The 26,777-nt window shown below is 36.7% G+C and overlaps 1 protein-coding gene and 1 pseudogene across 9 annotated transcripts in view; both read left to right on the top strand.

Moving 5' to 3' along the window:
- DMD (dystrophin) overlaps positions 1 to 26,777 on the top strand; it is a 2,324,635-nt gene that overhangs the window by 776,353 nt on the left and 1,521,505 nt on the right. The window lies entirely within an intron of this gene.
- LOC123935214 lies at positions 1,209 to 26,382 on the top strand (annotated as a pseudogene).

Here is a 26,777-nt window from a genome sequence, read left to right as displayed (position 1 = left end):
TTATTTAAACTAAGTCAAATTATGTCCCATTTGTACACATTCCCCTTTCATTAACTATCCACTGTTTGTTCTCACTAGCTTCCTGGACTTTGGAGAAATATATGAAGGCAGTTCCACTTTTTTTTTTAATTATAGATGAATAACCTGCATTAGAGAACTGGTCAGAGGAATATTGTTTATGTCCTCTTAAAAGCTACAGTTAAAGAGAGGACAAAAGTTAAAAAGAAAAAAAAAAGACCAAAAGGATCACATTCAGTCAAATCATGAGAAGCTGAACACTTTCATATTTTTTTTTCCTGGAAAACTTTAGTTATAGTCTTGATGAGGACATAGCAGAATATTTAAGTTCTGGAGTTGTGTTGGAGGAGATACTTAGCCTTTCAGGCCCTCATTCAACCTGAGTCATGTAATTATATCCTTGAAACATAACCAGTACCATTAACAAAAAGCAAGTTGTGCATTTTCGTATTTTTATTTTTCTTCCTAATTAGACACAATATTTTACCACTAAAAAAAATTGAAAACATTTTCAACAAAACATATGTACATACACCAAAATATCAACATTAAGGAAAAATACAATTTACTGTTCTGAATGTGACACACACACACACACACACACACACACACACACACCCTACCCCTACCAGTTATACTTGAGGCATTCACTTTACCCATGAAATGTCTGCCTTTTCCTTGTGATTGTTAGGGGCCAATAGTCTGACATGTCTAAGGATCCAATCAATGTGACTTTAAATAGCTTTATCAGCACAAGGTTGTTCTAAACATAGTTACTCTTCCTAACTTATAACACAGTTTCTTAAAGCCTTATCTCTGCTTTCTTCTTTCTTTGTGTGAATTGTTTTTTTATTCCAGTAAGATGTCATTTCCTCAGGTTACTGCCTTAAACTTCTTGTCTCTAACAATGGTATCTTCTTCTCTATCATTAAGCAACAAAAAGAAAATTCTTAAACCACTACAATAGAGCATTTAAAATAAATTAGTCACTCATGTTAATTGCTTATGATTAAATGCAGTTGCAGGGATTACAGATATAAAAAGGCTTATGACACCTGCTATTATAATATATCATCACGTATATGATCAGATGTATTGTACACATACATACTCGTGACCAAGTAAAGGACTGTATAACCATTGGAAGGAATTCTGTAGTTCTCACAAAATAACGTTGTAGATAATTACAGATGGGTAAAAATCGAATACTCAGCATTCCTCAGAAATTTTTAGAAAAGGTAAAAGAAGGTTGGGGGCAGAAGTTGGGAGGGAGACTGGTTAGGAAAAAATCAAGGCCAACATTTTCTAAGTCATAGACTATTTCTAGTTAACACAAAAACTGTGAAACATCTACTTTGGCATTACCAAACCTAATACAACTAGCTTTGGAATGTAATTATTCTGGGATAATATCTGTGGGGCTAAGCCACCTTGAAAAACCATCTATAGTACTCACAGATGGTGACGGGGTTAGAGCCTACTTAGGATAAATTAAGAGTTGCAGCCCTAAAATTTTCTATATTTATTATCCTACTTGCTTTCATTTTCACCTGATTTTATGTCTTATTTCATTGGCTCAGAGATACTTACTAAGATACTGTGTGTGTATTGGCTTCTCTTAAATCATATGGTTCCATCTGTATTTGTTCATGATTGTCTCACTATTAAATAGTGTTGACTACTGCCTCCCAGCCTTCTCTTTTCCCTGTAACCCCCTTTTCCCTTTTGATATCCTCATTTCCCCTTTTGATATCCTCATTTCCCTCTATATACCTCCTTACTGTGACCTGACTTTTAGATAATCTAGACTGGAGTCTGAAAGGGCAGAGTTAGAAGGAATTCCTTGGGGAGAACACCCTGGCTTGAACATTTCTTTCTTCTCATCCCATCACTTTTCTCAGTCTTAGAGGAATCCATGCTTGAATTCTATGCCTATTTGACCACTGGTTTAACTTGCTCTGCAATGGTGGGTGCTCCCCTGACTTTGACATTTTGGTGATTCTTTCTTAGGTTCTTTGCAAATGACATAATATAGTCTTAGCCTAGTTGGGTTTTTTTTTTAAAGATTTTATTTATTTATTTGACAGACAGAGATCACAAGTAGGCAGAGAGGCAGGTAGAGAGAGAGAGAGGGAAGCAGGCTCCCTGCCGAGCAGAGAGCCTGATGCGGGACTCGATCCCAGGACCCTGAGATCATGACCTGAGCTGAAGGCAGCGGCTTAACCCACTGAGCCACCCAGGCGTCCCAGCCTAATTGGGTTTTTAAAAGAAAGGGGAAGAGAAAGAGAAGTTGGCAGAGAAGGAGGAAGAGAGGAGAAATAATAAAGGATAAAGAGACAGATAAACCAATACGTTGGAGTAATCACTTTGACAACGACACAAGGATTGTTTGCATGTAGTAAGAATTCTGTGTGTGCTTCAGAAACCACAAACTAATACTGTGTCTTATACTGGGCCCAGAGGAATTCTGTTAGGATAGGAAGAATTTGAGGAAAGAAAAACAGGTATGTGGCCTCCATACAAGGGACAAAATTGAAGCACAAACAGAAGGAAATACAAAACTGGCAGGGATCTAAGAAAGATCCTCAAGGGCTTTTTTTGGAGCTTGTCTGGTCATCCATAGCTTATTCCTCTTAGCTTGTTAGTATCGAATATTTATCCCACTCCCCCATTTTCCACCATTACAGTGCCTTCATCTGTTTTGCTCCTGTGTGCTGAGGCACCATCCAGGGCCCCCACATGGATACCCACTGGTCTTTAGTTAGGAGATGCAGATGGAGCAAACTAGAAAGGGAAGTCCTTGATTTAGTATAATAAGAGAGGGATGTGTTCTTATCATCTGTATTTAAAACTCTGAAAATACTCCTCATAGAATATTTTAACATGTGTTGACTTAATTCTATAAACTTTATTATAAGTTTTATTTTCTCTAACTTTTAAAAAGGAGATTTTATTGTTATTTGACAGAGAGAGAGAAAGAATGAGCATGAACAGGGAGAGCAGCAGGCAGAGAAAGAGGGAAAAGCAGGCTCCCCATGGAGCAGGGAGCCTGATGCAGGGCTGGGATCATGACCTGAGCCGAAGGAAGACACTTAACTGACTAAGCCATCCAGGTGCCCCATTTTTCTCTAACTTTTCAAAAAAGACTTTTAGAAACCTTTCTGTTAAAAGGTTTGAAGAAAAACAAAGGTCAGAACATATGCTTAGGGATTCTGAAAGATAGCATGGCTTATGAAGGACAATATTCTGAAAAGTACAGTCTGTTGTAAATTAATTTGATTCTCTCTCAGAGATTCAACTTGTCCCTCAGCAATGTCACCACAGGTCATAAACTTGTCCTTAGCTTTAGTGCTTTCTATGATGTCAATGCATGGAGAGTCTGATTTGTAAGCAATGATGCCATTTGTAAGCAATGGTGCCATTTAATTGATTTTATTGAGAAATAGCTTGACTAAATAACTGAGATTAGTAATTTATGTAGAGTATTCAGTTCAGGAGGACATTATCATATCTCTTTCTAAGCATCTGCATTCTGTTTTTCATTTTTTTTCAGTGAATATTTGCTATGTTCTTATTATGTCCCAGGGATTGTGCTAGGTAACAGAGGTAAAACAGTAAACAAAAAGAGAATTTGTCATTACTTTCCTGGGTCAGGAGTGAATAATCTGTGAGCCTACTTCCTTCCTTGGAAACTAGAAACAATGGTAGCCATTTCTCAAGCTCCCTCTTTGAAATCAAATGCTAATTCTTTTCATCCATGGTCACCATGGTAGGCATGGTGACTGCTCTCTCAGTTCTTGCAGTCTAGTGGAGGAGATAGACCTTAATCAGATATCAACAAAAATGACCAAATATTTAAGAATGGACAGAACCTATTTCTATGAAGGAAAGAAACAAGATTTTGTGACAACTCACTAATAAGTCTGAAATTTGAGGGCAAAAGATGATTCCCTAGGAAAGTGTTTAAGCTAGGGTCTAAAGGATATGTCAAAGGGAACTGTATAAAGGGTGTATAAAGGAGATAGGTGGAGATGGGTAGTTTCCAGGAAGGAAAAACAGTAGATCAAGTGATCAAGGCATCCTCAGGGAAATGAAAAGGGCAAATTTGACTACAGCTCTGAGGTTCAGAAGAGTGGTGTTAGAAGAGACTTAGCAGACGAAGGGGCTTACCTAAGAATTAGAATTGACGTGTGATGTGCAACTCCACCAAAATTCAATTAGCAAAAGTGTATTGAGCAGCTGCTCTCTGCCTGGATGACAGCTGGAACTACAAAGGCAAGGAGAAGCAAGGGAAACAGCCATGACACCTGCCCTTCTGGACCTGTACTATTCAAGTACAATGAAATGTACAATTATGGCCATGATGTATTCAGTGGGACAAAAGTAGACATTGCTGGATGACCTTTCTTGCTCTAGAAGGTCAGGAAAGTAGAGGTTAATTAGGCAATAGTAAAGGTTAGGAAGGTGTTCTGTACAGAAGAACAGCATTTATTCATTCAATAAATATTTCTTGCATGCCTTCTAGGTGCCAGCCAAGTCTAAGCTTTGAGGTAAACCATAGTCAAAACATAAATGATTTCTTTATGAAGCTTACATTCTAAGCACACTATGAAAAGGTGATAAGAACTATAAAGAAAAGACTGGGGAAGGGAGTAGTTTTACCTGGGGTGGTCAGGGTATGCTTACTTGAGACGGTGGCATTTAAGTAGAAACTCAAACAAAGTAAGGGAGGTGTTTGGAAGGTGCGCAGGTCCTATGGGGTCTTTTGTATTTGAAAAACTGAAGAAAGACTATAAATGGAGCATAAAGAATTTCTGTTGTTCTAGGGAGATAGTTGTTTCTAATAATAATAATAATAAAAGAAAAAAAAACAGGCGTCTAGCTCTAGGAGTTGTTCTAATGAAAACATCTTTCAGAGAAAAGGCAGAGCTATTGAAGTTCTATTTGTAGATATGTTCTTCTATACATGTTAACACTTGAGAGCCCAACTAGATGTATTAAAGTTGTCTAAGGCCTGGACTTGGGAGAGTTTCTGGTATATAAAAGGCATTTGGACTATTTTGCTAAATGACCTTAATCTTGAAGTTACTATCTACTATTATGGAAAAATAAAGGTGTATCAAAAGAAAGTATATAGACAAGCATCCTCTTCAGAAGAATAATCTAGAAAATAGAATTTTAGAAAAGGTTATTAAATTTATGCATGTTCAGTTTCTCGCTCATCTGATGAAGTTAATAAAATTCTTTATTGAATAAAAATTATTTTTGTAGATAAGAAATGTCTCTAAGAACTAAAATACATTCATTAAAATCAAGACATGAAAACTGTGTATCAGATGACATTAAACAGTTTGTGCAAATATTATGTGACATTATTAAATAATAATGTGACATTATTATTGGTAGATTTATTAAGCTGGATGATCTTTTGGAATGGCATGCATACAAAGTATTTAGATATTTTAATATAGATATTATATATAGATATATATCTATATATAATATAGATAAAATATTTTGCAAAGCCTTCCATGGCATATCCATGGATAAGGTGAGCCCTTTTTTTTATTGTGTTGTGCTGGTCACCATACAATACATCATTGGTTTTTCATGTAGTGCTCCATGATTCATTGTTTGCCTATAACACCCAGTGCTCCATGCAATCCGTGCCCTTCTTAATACCCATTACAAGGCTCAGCCATCTCCCCAACCCCCTCCCCTCTGAAACCTTCAGCCTGTTTCTTGGAGTCCACAGTCTCTCATGGTTCATCGCCCCCTCCAATTTCCCCCCCTTCACTTTTCCTTTCATTTTCCTAATGTCCTCCACATTATTCCTAATATTCCACAAGTAAATGAAACCATAATGATAATTGACTTTCTCTCCTTGACTTATTTCACTCAGTATAATCTCTTTCAGTCCCATCCATGTAGATGCAAAAGTTGGGTATTCATCCTTTCTGATGGAGGCATAATACTCCATTGTATATATGGACCACATGTTCTTTATCCATTCATCTGTTGAAGGGTATCTCAGCTATTTACACAGTTTAGCTATTGTGGACATTGCTGCTATGAACATTGGGTGACATATGGCCCATCTTCTCACTACATCTGTATTTTTTTTTGGGGGGGGGGGTTTAGCCTTCTCATTTTTTTTTTTGCATTTTGTTCCATTTTATTTATTTTTTCAGCGTAACAGTATTCATTCTTTTTGCACAACACCCAGTGCTCCATGCAAAACGTGCCCTCCCCATTACCCACCACCTGTTCCCCCAACCTCCCACCTCTGACCCTTCAAAACCCTCAGGTTGTTTTTCAGAGTCCATAGTCTCTTATGGTTCGCCTCCCCTTCCAAATTTCTACATCTGTATTTTTGAACTAAATACTCATTTGTGCAATTGCTGGGTCATAGGGTATCTCTATTTTTAATTTTTTGAGGAATCTCCACACTGTTTTCCAAATTGGCTGCACCAACTTGCATTCCCACCAACAGTGTAAGAGGGTTCCCCTTTCTCCACAGCCACTCCAATATTTATTGTTTTTTGCCTTGTTAGTTTTTACCATTCTAACTGGTATAAGGTAGTATCTCAATGTGGTTTTGATTTGAATCTCTCTGATGGCTAGTAATGATGAACATTTTTCATATGTCTGCTAGCCATTTGTAGGTCTTCATAGGAGAAGTCTATGTTAATGTCTTCTGTCCATTTTTTGACTTGATTATCTGTTTTTTGGATGTTGAGTTGCAGAAGTTCTTTATAGATCTTGGATATCAGCCCTTTGTCTGTAGTGTCATTTGTGAATATCTTCTCCCATTCCATGGGTTACCTCTTTGTTTTGTTGACTGTTTCTTTGCTGTGCAGAAGCTTTTGATCTTGATGAAGTCCCAAAAGTTCATTTTCGCTTTTGTTTCCCTTGCCTTTGGAGACGTGTCTTGAAAGAAGTTGTTGTGGTGGATGTCGAAGAGGTTGCTGCCTATGTTCTTCTCTAGGATTTTGGTGGATTTGTGTCTCACATAGAGGTCTTTCATCCATTTTTGAGTTTATCTTTGTGTATGGTGTAAGGGAATGGTCGAGTTTCATTCTTCCATACATAACTGTCCAATTTTCCCAGCACCATTTATTGAAGAGACTGTCTTTTTTCCAGTGGATATTTTTTCCTGCTTTGTTGAAGATTATTTGACCATAAAATTGAGGGCCCATATCTGGGCTCTCTATTCTGTTCCATTGGTCTATGTGTCTGTTTTTGTGCCAGTACCATGCATCTTGGCCGTCACAGCTTTGTAATAAAGCTTGAAATCAGGCAACATGATGCCCTCAGCTTTGTTTTTCTTTTTCAGCATTTCCTTGGTGATTTGGGTCTTTTCTGGTTCCATACAAATTTTAGGATCATTTGTTCCAGCACTTTGGAAAATTCCAATGATATTTTGATTGGGATGGTGTTGAAAGTATAGATTGCTCTGGGCAGCCTAGACATTTTAACAATGTTTATTCTTCTGATCTATGAGCATGGAATGTTTTTCCATCTTTTTGTGTCTTCCTCAATTTCTTTTATGAGTGTTCTGTAGTTCCTCGAATAGAGATTCTTCACCTCTTTGGTTAGGTTTATTCCAAGGTATCTAATGGTTTTTGGTGCTATTGTAAATGGAATTGATTCTCTAATTTCCCTTTCTAGAGTTTCATTGTTAGTGTATAAGAAAGCAACTGATTTCTGTGCATAGATTTTGTATCCTGCCACATTACTGAATTGCTGTATGTGTTCTAATAATTTGGAGGTGGAGGTGGAGTCTTTTGGGTTTTCCGTATAAAGTATCATGTCATCTGCGAAGAGAGATTGTTTGACTTCTTAATTGGCAATTTGAATACCTTTTATTTCTTTTTGTTGTCTGATTATTATTGCTAGGATTTCTAGTACTATGTTGAAGAATAGTGGGGAGAGTTGGCATCCTTTTTGTGTTCCTGATCTCAACTAGAAGGCTCTCAGCTTTTCCCCATTGAGAATGATATTCCCTGTGGGTTTTCCATAGATGGATTTTATGAAGTTGAGGAATGTTCCCTCTATCCCTATACTCTGAAGAGTTTTAATCAGGAACGGATGCTGTATTTTGTCAAATGCTTTTTCTGTATCAGTTGTGAGGCCCATGGGTTTCTTCTCTCTTCTCTTACTGATTTGTTCTATCACATTGGTTGATTTGCAAATGTTGAATCACCTTTGCAACCCCGGAGTAAATCCCACTTAGTCACGGTGGATAATCTTTTTTAATGTTCTCTTGGATCCTATTAGCTAGAATCTTGTTGAGAATCTCTTAGATCCTATTATCTAGAATCTTGTTGAGAATCTTGGTATCCATATTCATCAGGGATATTGCGCTCTGAAATTCTCCTTTTTGATGGGGTCTTTGCTTGGTATGGTGATCAGGGTAATGCTGGCTTCATAGAAATTGTCTGGAAGTTTTCCTTCTGTTTCTACTTTTTAAAACAGCTTCAGGAGAATAGGTATTATTTTTCCTTTGAATGTTTGGTAGAATTCCCCAGGGAATCCATCAGGTCCTGGACTCTTGTTTTTGGGGGGGGGGGGGTTGATTAGTACTTTAATCTCGTTGCAGTTATTGTTCTATTCAGGTTGTCCATTTCTTCCTGTTTCAGTCTTGGAAGTTTATACATTCCCAGGAATGCATCCCTTTCTTCTAGGTTGCTTACCTTATTGGCATATATCTGTTGATAATAATATAATGTGAGCCTTCTTATCCTTCTTTGGGCTGGTGGAGAACGTTTGTGTTTTGCTGTATTTTTTTCTGGTACCTGATTTATGTGCCTGAGAATTGAACTGAAAATGATTGTATTCCTTTATTCACCCTGCAGTGTTGAAAATTTGGGGGGAAAGAAGCCATTTCAGGATTTAGCTGGAACACTGTGTACATTTTGCCTGAATAGAAGTGGCTAATGGATCATGTCCTCTCCCATATGACTTCAGAAGATTTATAACAATGTCATGTAAAGTTAGAATGTCACATTCAAATGTTATATATTTGTCTTTCATGTTTTAACTCAGGAAGAGTATGTTAATTGCTTGAAATTTTGCTGGTTGTAAAAAGTAATATCCTTAAATCAATTAAGGTTTTGATGAGGAAGTTCTGACTTCCCATCCATTCATCTAAATGTAAATACATGTATATAACTATACACAAATGTGTATATATACATATACATTTACATTTTGCACATTTACATTTTCTCTTGTATATGGATTTATATGTTTTATGATTAATATTAAATGAAAGCAAATGTTATAGATTCTTAGTAAATTAATGCAATCCTCGTCATGGTGTAATGTCTAGATTACAAGGACTAATAATTAGATCCTGTGTTGGTTTGAATACACTTTGTATTTTAGCTGGATTTTACCAGCATGGTGACATTTAAAGAATGTTTACAGAACTAGAAATTCTTTAATTTCAAGGAGAAGAGAAGTGAGTTAGGGGAAATCGGAGAGGGAGATGAACCATGCGAGACTGTGGATTCTGAGAAACAAACAGGGTTTTGGAGGGGAAGGGGATAGGGGGTTGGGTGAGCCTGGTGGTGGGTATTAAGGAGGGCACGTATTGCATGGAGAACTGGGTGTGGTACATAAACAATGAATCTTGGAACACTTTAAAAAAACAAATAAAATAAAATACCTAATATTAAAAAAAACAAAAACAAAACCTAAGCAGAGATAAGGGGCATGTGTTGTCTTGTATGAAGAAGGCTTTTCTCTCTGTTGCTTCAGAAGACTCTATCAAAAATAAGCTAAAGCTGATAAGCCTTGGTGTCTTCTGCCCAGATTTCTTTCCTGAGCCCAATTTCTTCTATCCCATTTATTTCTATCCCAATTTCTTCTATCCCAACTTGAAGGCCAAAATGTATCTCAGGCTTAACAAGGTGAAACTTAACTCCTTGTGCCCTACTTCCCTCTAAACTTGCTTCCTTTGCTGACTTCCCCACTTTTGTTATTACACAAACATTCACCATGATACCTGTACCAGAAACCTGGAATCATTCCCAACTCCTCCATTTTCTTTCTCTCTGAGCCCTCTGCATGCCACCAGTCACAGAATTTGTTCATTGTCTCTCATGTTCATTGTTTCATCTTATTTCCAGTCCTTGCCTGAATTTTCACCTTTCCTTAATCCAATTTCTGTATTAAAGTCAGTGTGGGCTCTCAAAAGCCATTTATTATAGTTTTTCCTTTGCTTAAAATCCTTAGTTGCTTTCCATTCCTTACACAGTCTGATCACTTAGGCCTCCAATGGTTTTTATTACCTGACCCTCACCTGTCTTTCAATACGTGTCTTCTATTAGCTCCCACATATCCCTTGACCTATATTCTATTTCTATAAGCCATTTCTGATACTCTCTATGTCACTGTACTTATATAAACTATTCCTGTTATTCAGAAAAGTCATGTTTGTCATCTGCTTTGAAAATTACTTCATGTAGACAACTCAGTTCAAATTTTTCTCTATGAGGCTGTTTTTTTCTACATCACCACTCCCCTTTTTTTTTTGAGCCACTTCATATCATAATTATGTCTTTGTTGTTTGAAAGGAAAATAGTCTACAAAAAGGGAGCTGTTCAGAAAGGCTCTAATGTCCTCTTATCTATCATGGCTTGAAAATGGGGAATCCAATTAAAAATACTTATAATTGGGGTGCCTGGGTGGCTCAGTGGGTTAAAGCCTCTGCCTTCAGCTCAGGTCATGATCCCTGGGTCCTGGGATTGAGCCCCGCAACGGGCTCTCTGCTTGGCAGGGAGCCTGCTTCCTCCCTTCTCTCTCTCTCTGCCTACTTGTGATCTCTGTCTGTCAAATAAATAAATAAAATCTTCAAAAAATACTTATAGTATATACCTTTGGGATAATTTGGGGAGGGAAAATGTCTAGGGAGTGTTAAAGCCTATCGGACTGAGAAATAGAGATTATTTATGAAGAAGAATACAGATGAAAATATTTTTTATATTTCTAGTTTCTAATTCTATACTTGGTGAATAAAAAGCATCTTTAATTTTTTTTAAATCTAATGGAAATAATTTCACTAAGCCAAGTGTCAACAATTGTTGCCCATGAAGCGATAATTATAATTATTAGCACTTTTGTGTGCTCATTTTCCAAAAATTTTATATACTTTGTAATACTCTCCCTGTTTCAAAAATGAAAAAGTCAATGCATAATGGAGTTAAATCCAAGTTTATGCAGATTTCAAGTGGCAGAGCTGGGACTGGTATCAAGATCTGTGTGATTTGTCCTAATCTCTCAATTTCACAGAAGAAAATTACTATGTGACCTTGAGAAAATTATTACAGGGGAAATACATGCAAGTATAATAGAATAATAATATTCTTTATGATTATAAGTGTATATATATGAATATATTAGAGTAATTGTATTCTTTATGACTATAGTTCTGATATGATCTAAAAAGAATTCTGGCCTTTTTGGCTCCCAGAAAAACCCTAAACTTTATATTATGGCACAATTAAAAATTTATTTGAGAAGAGCACCCAGAAAAGTACACAAATCATAATTTTAGGTCAAGACTCCACAAAGGTAACATATCTGTAGTTCCACATCAAATAAAAAGATAATATATTGGCAACAATTGAGACAGCCCTATCAAACTCTGTCATAGTCATAAACATTTCACACCTTCTCAAAATTAACCTTTATCCTGATTTATAATGCCTCAAAGTAATTTTATTTTTAACCTAATGTAAATGCAGTTGCATAATATAGTTTTGTAACTGACTTTTTTCACTCAATGATACATTTGTGGGTTGCATTCATGATGCATATTGCATTTGTTTATTAATTTTTTTGGCTGGATAGTATTCCTTCCTGTGAATATGCAATTTTATTATATATTCTACTGTTGAGAAAATTTGGGCTGGTTCCAGTTTGGGATCATTATGAATCACACTGATGTGAACATAATTGTATACATATTTTCATGAATGTATGTATGCTTTTGTATTGAGTATATACCTAAGATCGAAATTGCTGAATTACTGGGTATATGCGTATTTAGCTTTACAGGCAATACAAAAGAGTTTTCCTAAGTTGATGCATAAATTTATATACTCTCATCAATAGTGGATAAAGTACAAATTGCTTCACATCCTCATCAGTACTTGATATTGTCAGATTGTTAATGTGAGCCTTGATCGTTGTTTTCTAACAGTATCTCTTGTGAACGTTTGCATGTAGTGATGACTAATAGATTAAAAACACAATGACAGTTGTTTCATTGGCTGTTAGAAATACCTATTTGAAATGCCTGTTTGTTGGAATATGTGTATTTCTTTTAGTGACTTGTTGCAGTTATTTAAAAATATGTATTCGGGATTTTAATCCTTTGTTGATATCTAGACTACAATTTCATTTTTTTTTTACTTTTATGAGGTGCTTTGTCCTTTTACTTTTTAATGATATCTTTTTTAATACACAGAATTTTTATGTTCAGTGTACTGCACTTAAGTATCTTCTGTTATGGTTATTGTATTTTTGTCCTGAGTTTAAAAATAAATTTTTCTACTCTGTGACCCAAAATATATTCTCCTGAATTGTCATATAGGGGCTTTTTAAAATAATATTTTATTGATTTATTTGACAGAGAGAGAGATCACAAGTAGGCAGAGAGGCAGGCAGAGAGAGAGGGGGAAGCAGGCTCCCTGCTGAACAGAGAGTCCAATTCAGTGCTTGATCCCAGGACCCCAAGATCATGACCTGAGCTGAAGTCAGAGGCTTAACCCACTGAGCCACCCAGGTGCCCCTAAAGAGTGTTTTTTTTTAAGATTTTATTTATTTTATTTGACAGAGATCACAAGTGGGCAAAGAGGCAGGTGGAGAGAGAGGGGGAAGCAGGCTCCCTGCTGAGCAGAGCCTAATGTGGGGCTTGATCCCAGGACTCTGGGATCATGACCTGAGCTGAAAGCAGAGGCTTTAACCCACTGAGCCACCCAGGCGCCCCTGGGACTTAATTGTTTTACCTATCATATTACAATCCATCTAGTATTTCTGGTGTGAGGAAGGAATGAATGTTCATTTTTTTTTTTTGGTTTTTTTTTTCCCCATTTAGATCAAACTAAAGTAGCATGATTTATTGCAAAGACCATGCTTAATGTTCTGCACTGTCACTTTCAATAAAATGCTTATACATATATGGGTCACTTTATGGACTCCAATCCAGTTTCATTTGTACATTTCCCTGTAGTTATGCCAATACCACATTGTTTTAATTACTAGGGTTTTATAATAAATTTTGACAACAGATAGTATTTAAAAGAAAAATTGAAACAGTTGGTAAAATGGGCAAGATGGAATTTATTCAAGACTATTGCATTAGGGATCAAGACTGCTGTAATAGGGAAGGGATTGAAGTCAGTTCCCCTGAACAAAGTGGACAAGTTTATAAGTGCTGGAATGAGTGGGCATAAAAGTACTAGAGGACCTTTGTGTGGGTTTGGGTAGTCAATGTGATTATGCCATCTTTGTTTGCTAATTGTCCCTTATCAGAGTTAGGCTCCCACTCTCTCAGAGTTTGGGACTCCAGGGCACTATCTTTCTTGATAATTAGATTTCAAAGGGATGGATTTCAGGTCCTGGAGAAAGACATTCTTGGGTTGTAGAAGATTTACATCTCAAAAGGGGTAGAGAAAAATTTACAATTGCAAATTCCCTAAAGTAAGTGCTCTAAGAAAAAGAAGGGGTCTATAGCCAAAGTTTAGTCAAGCTGAGACAAACTCTAAATCTGTCTTGGTTAATGTAAACCACTCACGTTTGTTTTCTCCCTTTAAGAGATTAACTGGGCTATTTTTGTTTATTCACATTTCCATACAGATTTTAGAATCAGCTCGGATGCCCCACCTCAAAACCTGCTATGATCTTAATTGGGGTTTATTGACTGTATGTATTAATTTGTGGTAAATTAACATCTTTATTATGTAAAACTTTTCAGTTCATGAATATGGAAAGCCTTTGATTTATTTAGGCCTTTGTGTTCTCCCAATAATGTTTTATTGTTTCCAGGATAGTGGGTCTTAGACTTTTTATGAGATTTGTTCCTTTATTTGATATTTTCTTATATTTTTGCTGTTGTTGTGAATGGTATCTTTTCAAAATTTCATTTTCTCTTTGTCTTTTGCTGATAGGGAGAAATACAACTTGATTTTTGTTTCTTAGCTTTGTATCCAGAGATCATGCTCACAATTTGAATAGTTTATCTGTCACGTCACTCAGCTGTACATATAAGGTTGTTTGTAATTACTGTTTTGCTTCTCCCTTTCCAATCATTGTTCATTTAATCAGTTTTTCTTGCCTTATTATGCTGTATACTCTAGTACAATGAGATTATTGTTGATTGTTTCTCATTTTAGGTCTCAGAGGTGAGGTTTCTAGTAAATCACTATAAAGTGTATCTCTTATAGGTTTGTTGTAGATGCCTTCTATTCCTAATGTTCTAAAAGGCCTCATCATTACTGGGTGCTGAATTTTAGCAAACATTTTTTTCAGGATCACGTGAAATGATCATATTAGTTTTCTTCTTTATTCTCTTAATATATAAAGTCACACTGCTTTATTTTCTAGAGTTAAAATAGCCTTGCATTACTGATGTAAAACAATCATAGATAATATGTATAATCTTTTTTATTTGTTGCTAGATCTCTTTCATAACATTTGCTAACATTTAATTTAGAATTTTCCCATTGGGTCCATGAAAGAGATTGGCCTATTGTTTTCCTTGTAAGAGGTTGCTAGGTTTAAATGCCTGATTGTACAGGCTTCAGAACTTGCCATTTGTACCAGGAATTTTCTTTATTGGAGAAGCTTTAAGTGAAAGATTAAATATATTTAAATTATTTAAATAAGACTTTCCATTTCTCATTTCCAAATTCAGGTTTTGTCAACATTCTCCAGATTTTCTTTTCTTTGCTTTTTTTTTTTTTTGTCAGTTTGAGTAATTTGTGTCTTTCTAGGAATTTGTGTTTGGCACCTAAAATTATAAGTACATTCAGGGTGCCTGTGTGGCTCAGTCAGTTAAGTGTCTGCTTTCAGCTCAGGTCATGATCCCAGGGTCCTGGGATCAAGCCCCGAGTTGGGCTCTTTGCTCAGAGGGGAGCCTACTTCTCTCTGTTCCTCTGCCCCTGCTCCTGTACTTTTTTCCTCTCACTTTCTCAAATAAGTAAATAAAATATTCAAAAAATAAAATAGAATTACAAGTATATTCAAATAAAATTCCTTTTAGTACATCTGGTACTTAATGTTTAGGAAATGTGATATGAAACTGTAAATATCTAGCTTCTGTGGAAAAAAGCAACTGATCTGGTGATCCTCTTTGCCTGTTCTCCTGTTACCTCAGTAAGAATTAGATAGCTCTCCCATCTTTAGCATGAACTCTCCATTTAGCTACAATCTCCATTATTCCCCATTCTCTTATACCTAGATTATTTTGTACATTTTATTATGCATACACGTTAGAAGTTGTGATTTCTTATAGATGGAATAGTTTAGTGCATAGAATGAGGCATAGAGGGATATCTCTTTTTCACTCACCTGATTATAAACAGTACAAATAATGGATTATGTTTCTGGTTTAGAATTTAGGTCAAAGATTTTCAACTCTTGTATAAAATATAAAACATAATAAACTGTAGGTAAAATATGAAAAACTAGTCATCTTCATGTCATGCTGAAATGTTTTGTTATCTCCTATATTAAAATTATGTTATACTGTAGACTTAGCACATCTGGAAACAAAAGCTAATTTTCCACCAACTAAGCTCTAAATATTTACCAGTCACAAGTATCTCAATAATTTATCACAGTTTTCAGAGCATTTTCACATTTGTTGACCTGGCCAGGAGGGTACCAGGCCAGATACTAACATCTCTCTTTCACTAGTGGGAAATCTAAATCATAACAAGATAAAGTATTTGCTGAGAGGTATTACTGAATTGGGCAACAGTAGAACTGGGACAAGAACCCAGGCAATCTACTTTAGGCCTTGTGATATGAACCAGGTGGACACATTCAGAGATCTGCTATACTGTTAATGCCCACTGTAAGTAGTAAAGATCTAGGATTCTAGGTGGGGAAGACAGGGGTTCACATGTGATTCTCGTCTTCTGTGACTCTTCAGATTTACCATAAACAGCTCTCTTGTAGCCATAAATGACTGGTAGGCAGGTATTTAATGACGGAGAAAGAAAAACAGGTTCTAAGACAATACTTAGGAGAAAAATCCCTGTATTGATAACTATAGTGGTGGTATTGAGCTTTGAGACATTTTTGTACTATATGAAATTCATGTGTTGCATTAATCACAGTGGTAAGGAGCTCCCCCCACCCCAAGAAGTCCAGAGACCATGAGGCATAAAACAATCAGGAACAGTAAAACCTTTAAACTACCAAAGAATGCCTAGGAATGCAATGGATACTGGGAAGGACGCTCTCATGCTGGAACGCTCTTTAGGACTCCTGCTCTTGATTTTCTGATGTCCCAATTGAATAGACTGGTGGGATCTGTGGAGTACAGAGTTGATTAAGCTGCCACAGAACATTAAATAATAGCCTGCAAGTAATAACAGCATCAACAACTGGGCCTTTCAGGATTTATTCATTAGCACTTTATAAGCTCATAAATAATATATAGAACTGACTGTAACGGCACAGGGGAACATGCTTCTTTAAGTTAAAAATCTCACAATGTTTTTGACATAATCACCAAGACAAAATTTCATTAACAAATCAGACAGTCATATTTACTTTTGAAAAATAAGACTTTGTGAAAGAGCACATGTTCTTGATCTGGGAGTATAAGTATTTTCTGATTTTTAAAAATACTTTAAGCAATAGGAGGTAAATGTCAAAAATATTCTTAGATGAAATTATAACATTAAGCTTCAAATCCTTGTTAAAAATGTGTGGTTAAAACTAGTCAAACTTCTGCCAAAATTAAATATGAAAATACTCAAAAAGGATTCAGCATCTGTACGTCTCGCTCAGTTCTGTAGCACCCATTACGAGGCAAATTGAATGCTGCATGTTCCCCTCAGTAAATGACATCATGAAAGAATACAAGCTTGTAGCCAGATGGATCTGAGGTCAGATCCCTGAAACTCAATCTTGGGGCCTCCGTGGCCTTCGACGAGTTACTTAACTCATTCTCATGACTAGGTGTCACCTGTATACCATACCTTTACAAGTGGCCAGCGTTTCTTCACAGGTCCGTTAAGTTCAGTCCAGAGGGACTGCAGGATCATTTAAACAGAAGTAAGAATGAGAATTTCAGAGAAATCTATAATAAGTGTTTCCCAGCACATCAGGACACGTTTTCCCACACTGGACGATATATTAGCGAAGATATAAGGCATGCCATTTTATAATATGCTGCTTTGGTTAGCAGTTTGTAGAAACATGTGAAATCGAGAAACGAATCATAGAATTGGCTAAACAGTAGTTAGTAGTACTCTGCCCCATTTATAGCCTCATGATGGGTGTTATTTTCATTTCTTTCAATGAGATACTTGATGTTATTTCCACGTTGCCATCAGTAAGGTGAATTTGCTTATTCTTTTTAACTCTTCTATGTTTATAAAGTAGGAAAAAAAATCAAAAATGTTAATTTTCAGGAGGCTCATTACACAATTACACATAAAAGTCATTTAGCTGGGGAGTACATCCCAAGGTCTGAAACTAAAATAAAATGAGATGGGCTGCCTGCTGTTTCCCTTTCGTATAAATCCCAGTTGCTGCTGTGTTGTGCGGTCTATGGCACATAATTGTTCCTTTCTTAGTGGACATACTCCTGGGACCACTTTATCTCTTCATGCCAGTCTTGATGGCCACAGTTCAGCTCTCACATTCTATCCCTGGCCTCAATAAATTCAAGGGTCAAGGTACTTAAGTTTTACCTTCCAGGCTTGTCAAATTTCCCTCAGTTGCCTTTATCCAAATGTTCCTCTGATAGATACTTCTCACTTTTGCTTTGAAAAACCAACTCAACCAAACAAAGGAACTCAGATGAGAAATGTCCTTGGCTTGTATAATGATATGGAATAAAATTAAATGGGAGGGGGAAGGCTTCCCCATTGTGCATCTAAGCACAAATGATAATGGAGTTGTGAATTAGCCCATGAAAGTGTGTTAGAGTAAGTAAACCGACCTTTAGCTTCTCTTACTGCTGAGACAAAATGAGAACATAAATAAAAATTAATTTCTTCCTGTCACTTCACGAGATGTTTTAATTCATTTTCATTATGTACATAATGTTTATATAGCATTACAAAAATATGCATTACTTCTAAAAGCTCAAAGGATTCATATACTTAGAAAGAAACTCAGAGACATACTTTCTTTCTCTAGAGAAGATATTTCTAATCCTAATACAGTGATGCTCAAAAAAATGTATTTAGCTTTATGTCAGTCCCATTCGATCCAATCTCTTAGACTTGTTACATCCCTTTAGGCAATGATAGGAACCCGCGTCTTTGAGTGATTATAGAGCTGACTGATAATCTTCCAATTGCCTAGCTCTATTCTTTGTAATTCAAATTAGGGCCAACATTTCTAAGTAATAACCAGATAAATCCATATTTATGTCTATATGTCTGTGTATGTCTATTTATATTTGTGCATATGGCATTACAAAAATCTACCTGTGGGCTGACATGTACAATATATGAGCAAGCAATTTCTAATTCACTTATCTAATTTTACGGAGATGAGTAAAAAGCATCCTGCCCACATTCTAACAGAAGTGACTTAGATTCAGTTCATTGAGGGTTTTCTTTTTTTTTTTTAATAAACATATGATGTATTTTTATCTCCAGGGATACAGGTCTGTACCTCATTGAGGGTTTTCTGAGAGTAATGTAGGTTTAAGCAGTGGAATGTGTTAATAAAGGATAGTTATACTCTCTTGTGTTGGAAATCTTTAAAGAAGAATATACTTGAAGTCTGAACAACTAGTTGTGAAGATTTAATAAGTACCTTTCTAGAGTGAGTAGAGTAAAATAGATGACCCTTGCTGGTTCTTGGAAGATTTGAAATAAACACAATGAGCCAACAAAATGTATATAGCTATTATATACTTGCATTATATATTATATTATATAGCTATTAACACTTGTATGACTCAGTTCAAATTAAAAATGTTTTCCAATATATAATCTTGCTTAATATTTGTAGCAATTCTTACAGGGGTTGTTATGATTGTTTTCTTAGAGAGGAAATGATTTAGCCATGAATTTCTGAAAAGTCACTTGATTTTGGGGGGGATATGGGATAATTTAAAAGACCTTCAAAGAATTGTCAGAATCATTACAAGAAAGTGATGTGTTTTTTTATTTATATTTTTTTCTTGTGGGGCACCTGGGTGGCTCACTTGGTTGAGCATCCAACTCTTGATTTCAGCTCAGGTCACGATCTCAGGGTAATGAGATTGAGCCCTGTGTGTTAGAATCTGCTTCAGCAGAGAGTCTGCTTGTCCCTCAGGCTCTGCTCCTCCCTACCCCTGCCTGCGCTTGCTCTCTCTTTAACATAAATAAATCTTTAAAAAATTGTTTTTATTTTTGTAATTTGTGAAGACATACACATGTTGGTAATTCAAGCAATTGACTGGCCTAACACATAAATCTAAGCTGTTTAGCTCAAGATATTTGTATATTCCCCACATAAAACACAAAATTGCAGAGTGATAGCATTTATGTATTTGGGAAGTTGAATCACAATAAATTATTTAAAATTTTCTATTTAAATAATTTTAATTCAGTAATTGAAATATATTTTCTAAAATTTTCCCAATTTTGCATTAATCACAGATCTAATAAATAGATCTTTACTTTCAGCAACTTTAGTTTTGTGAGATATATTCTTTTTTTTAAAGATTTTATTTATTTGACAGAGATCACAAGTAGGCAGAGAGGCAGGCAGAGAGAGAGAGAGAGAGAGAGAGAGAGAGAGGAGGAAGCAGGCTCCCTGCTGAGCAGAGAGCCCAATGCAGAGCTTGATCCCAGGACCCTGAGATCATGACCTGAGCAGAAGGCAGAGGCCTAACCCACTGAGCCACCCAGGCGCCCCTGTGAGATATTTTCTAATGCCATGGAATCAGTCCTTCTTAAATATATCTTTTATGTTAGTTTGTTAGGGCTGCCGTAGCAAAATACCAAAGACTGGGTAACCTGGATAACAGAAAAAATTTTTTTTCATAGTTCTGGAGCCTTGAAGTAAAAGATCAAGGTATTAGCGTATTAGCAGGTTTCGTTCCTTCGGGGTCTTTCTCCTGGGCTTACAGATGGTTGTCTTCTCGCTGTGTCTTCATATGGTCTCTCCTGTGTGCCTACACGTCCCTGGTATCTTCCTCTTCTTATAAGGATACCTGTCAGATTAGATTGGGTCCCACCCTAATAACCTCATTTTAACTTAAAATCCCTATGTAAAAGTCCTAACTATAAAGGCCCTGTCACCTAATACAGTCACATTCTGTAGTAGAGGGGTATAGGGCTTTACCTTATGAAATGTTTAAAAAGATTTTATTTGTTTATATATTTATTTACTTACTTACATGAGAGAGAGATAAGCAGGGGAGCAGCAGGCATAGGTAGGAGCAGGCTCCCCGGTGAGCAGGGAGCCCGACTTGGGGCTTGATCCCAAGACCCTGTGATCATGATCTGAGCTGAAGGCAGATGCTTAACTGACTGAGCCACCTAGGCACCCATTCAGCATATGAATTTTAAGCATACACAGTTCAAATGTCCATTAAATGAAGAATAGATAAAGAAGATGTGGGGTGTACACACACACTCTCTCTCTCTCTCTCTCACACACACAGGAATATTACTTAGCCATCATAAAGAATAAAATCTTGCAGTTTGGGATGACATGGATGGAGCTAGTGAATATTATGTAAAGTGAAATAAATCAGTCAGAGAAAGATGAATTCCATATGATTTCACTCATGTATTGAATTTAAAAAGCAAAATAAATGATCATAGGAGGAGAAATGAGAGAGGTAAACTAGGAAACAGACTCTTAACTGTATAGAGCAAGCTGATGATTACCAGAGGGGAGGGAAGTATGGGGATGGATATAATAGGTGATGGGGATTAAGGAGTGCTCTTGTTGTTGTGATAAGCACAGGGTGATGTATGGAAGTGTTAAATCACTATATTATACACCTGAAACTAATATTACACTGTATGTTAACTAGAATTTAAATATAAACTTAGATATAAAAGTTTCAAAGTGTATAGATACATATTAGAATAGTTTTGTGCTGAACTCATTGAAACTACAATGCATTTTATGTGTCCTTCAACTAACATCTTCTTTCATTAAGATACAAGTCTTTGTAAATGTGTGTGTAGAATCATATGGGAATAGTTATACTTTTAATTCACTGAAACTACAGTGTGAATAATGCTATAATGCATCCTTCAACTAACATCTTCTCTCATTAAGATATATTTCTAAATAAAAGTGTAGATTAAAAAAAAAGGAGACACAGTTCAGCCAATAACTTATTTTTATTTCAAGTCTTCATTTAAATTCTAGTTACTTAACATGTCTGGTAAAATTGGTTTTAAGTGTAGAATTTAGTGATTCATCACTTACCACCCAGTGGTAATTGTAATAAGTGCCCCCCCCTTAATACCCAGCATTCCTTTAGCTCATCCTCCACCCACCTCCCTGCATCAACCCTCAGTTTGTTCTCTATAGTTAAGAGTCTCTTATGGTTTGCTTCCCTGTCTCTTTTTTCCCCTTCCCCTATCTTCATCTGTTTTGTTTCTTAAATCTCACATATGAGTGAGATCATATGGTATTTATCTTTCTCTGACTGACTTATTTTTCTTAGCATAATACACTTGAGCTCTGTCCACATCACTGAAAATGGCAAGATTTCATTCTTTTTGATGGCTGAGACCTAAATATGAGACAGGAAACCATCAAAATCCTAGAGGAGAACACAGGCAGCAACCTCTTTGACCTTGCCCTTGGCAGCTTCTTACTACAGACATCTCTCTGGAGTCCAGGGAAGCAAAAGCAAAATGAACTATCGGGACTTCATCAAGATAAAAAGCTTCTCCATGGCAAAGGAAACAATCAACACAACTGAAAGGTAACCTATGGAATGGGAGAAGATGTTTGCAAATTACATATCTGCTAAAGGGTCAGTAGCCACAATCTATAAAAAACTTACCAACTCAACACCCAAAAAACAAATAATCCAGTTAAGAAATGGGTAGAAGACATGAACAAATATTTCTCCAAAGAAGACATCCAGGTAGCTAACTGACATGTGAAAAGGTGTTCAACATCCTTTATCATCAAGGAAACACAGGATGCAATGCCACCTCACACCTGTCAGAATGGCTAAAATTAACAACGCAAGAGACAACAGATGTTGGTGAGGATGTGGAGAGACTCTTACAGTGTTGGTGGGAACGCAAGCTGGTACAGCTACTCTGGAAAACAGTATAAAGGTTCCTCAAAACGTTAAAAAGAGAACTGCCCAACAATTGCACTGTTAGGTATTTACCCAAGGGACACAAAAATACTGACTCCAAGTGGCACATACACCCCAGTGTTTATAGTAGCATGACCAGCCCATAACTTCTTTCATTCTGTTCATTTTTGTCACACAGTGTGTGTTCAATATGTATTTGTTGTTTAGACAGGTTCATGATGGATGAATAAATGCATTAAAGACTTTCATTAACTGCAAGTTAAAATATTGTATTGCCTGAGTTATAAGCCTTTAATGAATTATCAAAATTATCTATTATTATTATTATTAGAATACCAAAGACCCTTCTTCAAATAATTTTCTTAATAGATTGACTATGTATCTAGGTGTACTATTAGTTTTTTTGTGACTTATTCATATAGTGAAAAAAGAACTACAGTGTGAAATTTATCACATTCGTATATTTTGGAATTTCTACAAAATCAATAATCTAAAGGAATCTAGTGTATGGAGGTCTTTATTTGGATTTGTTTAATAGGTTGTCCTACTAAAATTATAAATTGTCATCATCAGTCCATGAGATTACGAACCTAAGATGCTACTTCAGCGGACACCAGGGAGATGATGCTCTATCTATTTAGAAGTCTCAGTACATTTCCTTTCATTTATGAAGATGGTGCTTCACTTTGAGTGTATCTTTCCCATGCTTGACTCCCATCTCCAGTGGGATCAAGGGGATGCAATCAACATCCCACAATTTGGCCTTTTATATCTTTATCTTCAAATCAGGCAGATAGTGTAGCTTATTGCTCTAAGGGGTCAGATTTTCTCTGAAGCTAATTTTTTTTTTCCCCACAACGAGTCCATTCACAGATATGTTACACACCATTTTACCTGATGTGTACTGACGTGGTCACTAGGGAATTCACTTAAAGAATCTCTAATATGTTTCAGAAAAAAAAAATCCTAAATACTTGGTTGTAATAACTAAATCGTTAATGTTGTTGAATTCATTGACTTATGTTAGCACATTTCCTTTGGTTATCTTGCACTATTATTTCGGTGGTATGGCTTCTGCCACAAACTAACATCATTCAAAAGGAATAGAGAGTGAGACTATAAAAAGTATGAAAATCCGTTACATTATGTTGAAAGCAATAATGTTTTATTGACATTTCTGATGAAAAACTGAAAACTCACTTGTGACCAAACTGCATATGAGTACATGATCATTTTCATACTGTTAGTAAAATGTTTATTGCCTATTCCTGATTCATGCATGGTACTCCCTTTTTGAAAAGATGGTAGACAGTTTTTAAGAAATTGGCTAGGTCTTCAAGCCTCCTAGAAATTGGTGGATTTTTCATGGTGCTAATTGTATTTGTATTATCTGAGTCATATTTTAGTATCTTCTAGGTAGATCAATCCATGTGGCATCAATTATGGCAAGGCTTATTATCTTAGATACCAAATATATTTGTAAAATGTATGAGTTACAACTTTTGTAGCCCGAATTTTTTACAAAACAAAGCATATCTCTATTCTGAGATACTTCCCATTGTAAAGATCTAGTGGCTATGGAAAAATAATTCTCTTATTTATGTTAAAGTCAAAAAGTTGAAGTTTAAGTCTCTGAAGTGCATCATAATGGAATTAAAATAAATGATACATATTTTTGTCCTAAAACATTCCCTCATCACATTACATATATATATATATACATATATATATATATATATATATATATATATATACATGTATGTGTGTATATATATATATATGTGTGTATTTTTTTCCATCTAAAAAACATTGGTAGTCAGGTATATGACAGTACCTGAGCAGTGGGATGACTGTGGCTAAGGCAGCAGCTGCAGAAGCCGGACCAGCCGAGGCCATCATGGAGGCTAGAACCCATATGGGGGCCATGCTAGAGGCTGTCGTGGAGGCAGCTGGGGCAAAATATCACATGGCTACCTGTGAAGCTTACCGAGACGGCGATCTGGGCACTCAAGACCTACCAGAGCCACAATAATTTAATTCCTTTTCTATCTTCAATTCAGTTCCAAGAGTTCCAAGGGCTTGTCAAAATTCCTTACCAAAAAAAGATCCTCTTGATGAAGTGTATGCCTTTAACTTCTGTTGGTCAAATTTGCATAAAGATCACCCTCAGCGCAGCTGTGACTGCATCCAGCCAAGGTTCTCTAGCTCTGGAGTCTGCCAGCATAATTGCCCAGGATTTATACAAAATAAAGGTACAGTGTGTGCCACGAAATGACTCATATGAGATGACAAGAGGAAAAATGAGCCAGGCGAAGGAATGCCATGACTAAAGCACGAAAGTGATCAAACCTGGTGGACCCTATGTAGGGACAAGAGTGCAGATTTGGAAAGCACCTCAAGCTGTTTCAGATGCAGTGCCTGAAAGGAAGGGGTCAACCCCCACAAATCTTGCAGATATGAGTCAAAAGACACATGGCAGCAGCCGTGTTTCTCAGTGGTGACATAAGGGACAGGGTGGTTCACTTACTGGTCCTGAAGTCCTGCAAGAAACCTGAGCTGCTGACTCTGCTGCAGAAACATGGTGTCAGAAAGAAAGAAAGAAAGGAAGGAAGGAAGGAAGGGAGGAAGGAAGGAAGATAGATGAGAACTCCCTTGGAACAATTCTGCAACAGGTAGCCAATCTGAATCCTAAAGACCTCTCATATACTTTAAATGATTATGTTTTTAAAGTCCTTCAAAGAAACTGGCCCCAATACAGTGAAATAGACAGAAATAGACAGAAGGTCATTAGGCAGTGCTCTCGAGCACACTAAATCTGTCTCAGAATGCTGCCAGCACTGGCCATTCAGAATCTCCTGCATATTCTAGAAGAGATGGCGCATCTTCTCCTCAGAAACAGCTTTGAGATTCAGATTTCACTGATCCTTTAATGAATAAAAAAACTTGAATATCTCACCTGACAGATCGAGTGCCTCCATCATTAAGTGATCATTTGAAATCCCACCAGTGAAAAATTTGCTCCAGGCCTCCTGCTGTCCCCTGCAGCTGCTGTCATCCCTACCCTTCTGCCGCTGCCTTCAATCCACCTGCCCAGCTCCAGTCCTCCCCAGATCATAAATTCTAACTCCAGTTTCCCCAGCACTCCAGCAGGCCGGGGGATTCAAGATTTACCTGTTGACAGTTTTAGTCCAAACACTATTAACTATCAGGACCAGCAAGACAGTTATATCTCTAGGACTTCTCTGGAAACCTTAACCCTGGTTTTGTTCTACTAAAGTATCCAAAGCCTTTGGAAGAAAACCATTCATTGTCTCACAAAAAGTACAAAAAAGTCTAAAAAGAGAAGGAAAGTTGCCAAAGTAAAATGCACATTGAGACAACTGAAGAAAAGGAAGAGGACCTTAAAATAGAAGAAGAAATTGCCAAGCTGCACAACTCCAATCTCAATTCCTTTGAAGAAGTTTAAGAGGGTTGCAGTATGTCCACCAAGACTTCTTCAACTGAACTCCCGGATGATTTGACAGCATCTATTGCTATCATCTCCTATGAGACAAGGATGGCTTTGGTGCTGATTATGAGTCTGGGGCCTTGCATGCCAGGACGGAGACAGTAGCTAGAAGATTTATCAAGCTAGATGCACAGCAAAAGCAGCTTTCTCCAGGCTCAAAGGCGTATCAGAATGTTCATGAAGAAGTCTTACGATAATATCAGAAGATCAAGCAGTCCAGTCCCAATTTTCTTGAAGAAAAATACAGATGTAAGTAACTTCCCAACGAGCTGGCTCTCACAGAAGTCTAATCGGTGAATTTGATGGAGTGCAAGCAGACTCAAGGCATGGGACCTCTGCTTGGACCAGAAGCTGTGAATAAACTTAAAGTTATCTACTTAAAATTCCAAATGAGTTGCTATGAGATTTTTTAAAAAATGAAACTTTGCTTTGTTGAAAGTTTCAGTGTTAGGAGATTTGATTGATTATTTTCCCCATTTGACTTTTCTTCCTTGCAGTTTTGAAGCTGCATTTTCTTTTTTTTTCCCCATTTTATTTATTTTTTCAGCGTAACAGTATTCATTCTTTTTGCACAACACCCAGTGCTCCATGCAAAACGTGCCCTCCCCATTACCCACCACCTGTTCCCCCAACCTCCCACCCCTGACCCTTCAAAACCCTCAGGTTGCCCCAACCTCCCACCCCTGACCCTTCAAAACCCTCAGGTTGTTTTTCAGAGTCCATAGTCTCTTATGGTTCGCCTCCCCTCCCCAATGT

The sequence above is a fragment of the Meles meles genome, chromosome X (assembly GCF_922984935.1).
Source record: "Meles meles chromosome X, mMelMel3.1 paternal haplotype, whole genome shotgun sequence".
Classification (NCBI taxonomy): Eukaryota; Metazoa; Chordata; class Mammalia; order Carnivora; family Mustelidae; genus Meles; species Meles meles.
Note: the sequence above shows the minus strand (reverse complement) of the source record. Positions and strands in the feature narration are given on the sequence as shown.